The following is a 5,500-nucleotide window of genomic DNA, read 5'->3' on the forward strand; positions in this document are numbered from 1 at the left end:
TATATTACCAAAAACTTTTTTGGATTAAAAAAAATTCCATATAATGATTTTATATTGTCAATTTTATGATTTTATTATTTTTAAAAAATAAATAAAATTATTTTTATGTCGAGTGTAAAGTACTATTTAATTATAGAAAGAATTGGTTAGGAACTTTTCCCTTTTTGAAGGCCAGCCCTGTATTCGGCTCTCATAATATCCAAACAATATTTTTAATGTAATTGGATTTAGTATCAGTTAAATAAAAAAGTCTTAAATCTTAAATTAGGGAAAATGTATTGTTTGGAATGAAATTATAAGCATTTCGAAGAAACGCACTGTAATTTACTATAATCACGGTAGTTCTTGATTAGTTAATTTACAAAGGTGAAAGGTAAATTGCATTAAATCATTAATAAATTTTAAAAACTTACATTTTAATTAATCTATTTTAAAATATCATAAAATGATTAATAAATTAATTAAAAAATCTCATTTAATTTATTATTTAAAAACTTTTATTTAAATCTTTTCTTTTAATAGTTTAATTAATCAGCTTCAAACGATTCGATAATTAATATAATGAATCAAATGAATCAATATGATCGATAAATATAAAAACATACCTAATTAAAATTGATCCAAATTGATTTGATAGTTAATATCAGAAATTGAAAATAAACTGTTTTATTTTTATTTTTATTCGTAAATTTACAACTTCAAAAGAGTAAGAAAATTTTTGAATAATGCATACAACTAGTGATTTAAATAATTTATGAGTATTTTTATTTAATATTTATACATATTTTTTAAATTTTCTTAAAAGAATAATTAAAAATCCGAAACAATATACCTAAACAGAAAATACACGAAAGGAGATATGACTTTATCAAGCTTTTTGATTGGTAGGTCCAAACTTTGAACTTCATTTTAGAAAAGAAAACTTTGAACTTTTAGCTTTTTTGAAATAGAAATGTAGATATTAAATCTGGTTTAATCATTTAGGAAAAAAAACAATAATAATAAATTAAAAAAGATATTTTTTTGGAAATAAAAAAATATGTATTTAAAAAAATAAAAAATATTGAAGCAGCCGATCTAAAAGCTGAAGACTAAATATGATAACGTAAGAAAGCAAAGATGACCAGTCTTTAAAAGTAAGTGAGACTGAGAACTAAGAACTCCATGAAGAAACTGCTTTAGTTATGACCTCTCAGCCCCCAACCCAATGGTCTAAACATTAACTTTCAATCAAAACAGTATGAAGTAGGAAAGCTCGTAGAATATCATGAACCCACCTATATACTAACCAAGTCCTTCCATCAGACTTGTTCACGGCTTCCACACCCACTACGTTTACACCATACGCTAAGTAACTCTGGTTTTCGCAAAATAAAATGTCGAACAAACAACACTCTTCTTCTATAAACATAGTAAATGCGAACTATTTCATTCCCACTTCCATGGCTACTCCTCCACCCACTCTGGAATGCTCTTCACCTGTAAATCAACCAAAAATATGAGACACATATCTCCCATACATCCAAAATCCAGATAATATAAGCTTCCATGAATACTTAGCAGAGACATTACCAGACTCTGATATTTGAGAATGTAAAACATCTCCAAATATCACCGTGTCTCTCTTCTCTCGAGCCTCGATACATACTTCCAGAACCCGTAGATTCCAGCAAGTGTCAGTAACCTTTCCGAATATATCTTCCATGTGTACCTACCAAATGGATCATAATACCAGTCAAGAAAGTTTTATGTTTTTCCTTGTAAAAACCTTAATTCATCTGCCAAACTAGAACCTCTCATAGATCCGTTTGAGGCCTCCGTCGGGTATTTCGTCCCAGTAACTAGGATCCTTCTGGCAACGTTCGAAAAATTCGATCAAGCTAGCAGCAACTTGATCAGGGTGATAGGGATCTACATGAAATCCAGAAATACCGTGCTTGATGATCTCCGCAGGGCCACCATGAGAAGTGGCAAATGTTGGAAGCCCACAAGTCATGACTTCCACAACTGCGAGACCAAAAGCTTCATAAAAAGCTGGCTGCAATGAATACAAAAGGAATATGTTTATTTGCAAATTTATCTAAAACCGAGTAGTTCCATTGCACGAGCTATAAGACATACCTGCACGAAAGCACCTTTTAGTATCGGCAATGTAGCGATGGAGTTCACCATTACGAGCACGATTCATTTGTGCTTGTATCCATCGAAACTGACCATGCAAATCATATCTCTTTATCAGGGCATGCATCTTTTCGATCTTAGCCATTTCTTCTCGATCCCCTGAATTCTTCACATCTACGTAACCACCAACAATCACTAGATTAACCAGTTCTCTTAGCCTTCTGCTCTTACAATAGCACTCAACAAGGCCCGTTAAAATTTTCACCCTGTCAAGTCTTGCCATGAAAAATATGAGCGGCTTCGATCGATCGCTCAACATACCACTACATCATTATAAACGTAATGCAGATCAACATATAAGATAGACAAAAATACTAGCAGCGAAGATGATGTAAAACTTGCGTTGAAAGTTCCTCACACATGCTCATCGTTTTGCTCGGGATTATATAAGAATTAAGAGCTCTTCTATTGAACCATGTAAAGCAGTAAGTCTTCTTTCCTTGTCAGAGTATGGAAAGTATATGCTCATATCTACACCTGGGGAGACAATGTTAAACTTTGGATCGAAAACATCTATACCATGGACAACTCGGTACTGTCCTGGAAGAGTGAAAGCTGTGTGGCTCTCATATTGTCCGACGTTATTCTTGCTGAGACAAGGGAAATGGGGAAAGTTTGATAAGCAAGGGAGTTGGCGAACGTTGTTATAGTTATTGAGATTGCTCGAGAAGGAGAAATAGTGATTATATTACAAATATCACAAAGTACCTCCCAGCAATTTCTTGGTAAGTGCTGGTGATTATAAAATCAGCATTGTTCATAGAAATCAGATCAGCAGTAAATTGACATGCGAAATGGTACTTGTCCTCGTATTTTCTCCAGTATATATCTGAATCAGGGTACTTTGTTTTCTCTAATGCATGTGCAATGTTGCACTGCGTGGAAATAGAATTAAAGAAGAAAAGTAAGACCAGATACAGCCAATTAACTGCTTAGTATAAATTCATCTATTCATTGAACTAGGGAATTCTAGAAAAATCAAATAGAAATATAGAACCTGCGTGATTCCTAGTTTATATGATAACAGCGACGCGACAAGATTTCCGTCGCTGTAGTTGCCAATTATAAGATCCAGTACACCCTGTAACTCAGCTGCAATTTCATTTGAAGCATCCTAATAACCACCGGAAGTAACCATGAACATTAAGCCCTTCGCTCAATTTAAGAGTGAGAAGCTGTTAAAAGTTTGCTCCTATCATAAAGAATTGTATGAATCTGTAATTCTACATCATACCTATCAAGGGCGAAGACAAGGGGCTAGTATGGCCCTGGCCCCCTAAAATATAAAATTGCTATTTAGGCCCTTAATTTTTTACAAATTTTAAATTAGTAAAAGTAAAATTACACTTTTCTCCCCTAAAATTATAAAAATTCGATTTAATCCTTTACAAGTTATAAAGATATAAATTATAAAAAATTAAAATTTCATCCAGCCCCCCTAAAAAATTATTCTGGCTTCGCCCTTGATCCCTATCCCTTTCCATTGATAGTAAGATGGTGAAAGAGAAAAATAGGATTTGTCATTCTCTTATTAGAAAGGAATAGAGATAATGCAATCACAGTTTCATACGATCATTTTTCTTGCTTTTCTTGCTCCTATTTACCTCTGCAAAAGTTTCTAAGTATTGCCACACATCAAACCTCGAAATCCATTTATGTAGGATACCATTCTCCGATCTAAAAGGGACTCTAAGGATGTAAGTATGATTAGTACTACTAATTCTTTCTAGTTTTTGGTTGCATGTTGTTCCTTTCGCATTCGGAATTAGTCGGGTAACCTTAAATCAACACACATCGAAAGGAAGAACTTTGTTAAGCATAGAAATGGAACTATGAAAACTAGTACGATAAAATCACCAAGTGAATACACTTACTATAAGAATATTTGGAATTACATCTAGACCCTGCTCTTGTTTTCTGAGAAGCATTTCTTTCTCTAATGCTCGCACTTGATCGAGTATATAGACAATCTATGTTCAATAGCTATAGTTCAATTGTCAAGGTAAATATATATAATTGTCTATGATGGAAATGGAATAAATCTGTAACAATTTAGATGTTAAATAATGAACAGTATAGAACAATTAATACCTGTCCACCAGTGTCTGGCAAACCTAAGACATTTGCTTGACCAAAGTAATTGTGTGGAGACATAATTCCAACATTGAACACCATAGGGATCCTTCCAAGAAATGTTGCCAAGATAGATGGATCAGGAGCATGAAGGATGTCCAAGAGAAGCCACATCATCTCAGACACCCATTGTGTCGTATCACCCCAACCTCTCTCGAATCCCATTCCTCGTAAGCTGCATATTTCAGATCAGCAATATTATATATATGTGAGTGTGTGGAAGCAACAATTGAAACATTTTAAAGAAAATATATATATTCACTTACTAAAACTCAAACTCAAAATATTGTGTCTCAAATGGGAGCTTAGAAAGGTATTCATATGTCCTACTCAAGGCAGATTGAAGTTTTGAAATGTTCTGAATGCGGTCATTTAGCATCATCACCTACAGTATACTATCACAACTTTGATTATCATCTATTTGGAAATTAGCATGCAAGCTACAAAGAAACTAATCATTATTGGAGGATGATTTAAGATAAAAAGAGAAAGTTGCTCAATAAAAGGCTAGACTCTGGAGGAGACTAACCAAGCAATCATGCTTGTGGGCATGAAGGAAATCAAGAAAAAGCTCCAAGCTTTCTTTTTGGTGGAACATATTTGAAGATAGGTGGCGATTAAGGAACAGAACTCTATTGCCAATTGATGATGAACGTGTTGGTCTAGGAAATGTGGCATTAAATGGCTCAAAATCAAGTTCAAGCATATATGCTGGTGTTGAGAGTAAAGCAGAAACAAGTTTAGACTGAAACTTGTGCAGCGAGGCTTGATGCTTGCTGAAGAAACAAAACAGAAATCAAAAGAGGAATTGAAAAACAAAGAATGGAGAGTATTTTTGAATGAATAATTCCAATGAATTTTCATTAACATGAACAATGGAATAATGCCAATACAAATATCAAAAATATTTTCTGATCAAGGTAAGGCTAACATCACCTAAACACTACCTAACTCCACTAATTACATTGAAAATGAAAGACTATGCTTGCACACTTGGAAAAGTTGTTTTATCAGCTCAAATATCAACAAAATACATCAAATACATCATCAACTTGGTTCAAATTTAACTAGATTACAAAGCATAATAAAATACAAGTTCAAATTGGACAGCAACATTGAACTTCAACTGCTGCATGCATGGCTCGACTGCATGTGTTGCTTCTTGACTACTTGTGCTGCATGGAGA

General features: G+C 33.5%; 1 pseudogene; it reads right to left on the bottom strand.

Moving 5' to 3' along the window:
• Nucleotides 1-1,181: 1,181 nt before the first annotated feature.
• On the bottom strand, nucleotides 1,182-4,927 carry LOC121208170 (sucrose synthase 2-like; annotated as a pseudogene).
• Between the last annotated feature and the right edge of the window lie 573 nt (nucleotides 4,928-5,500).

The sequence above is a fragment of the Gossypium hirsutum genome, chromosome A10 (assembly GCF_007990345.1).
Source record: "Gossypium hirsutum isolate 1008001.06 chromosome A10, Gossypium_hirsutum_v2.1, whole genome shotgun sequence".
NCBI lineage: Eukaryota > Viridiplantae > Streptophyta > Magnoliopsida > Malvales > Malvaceae > Gossypium > Gossypium hirsutum.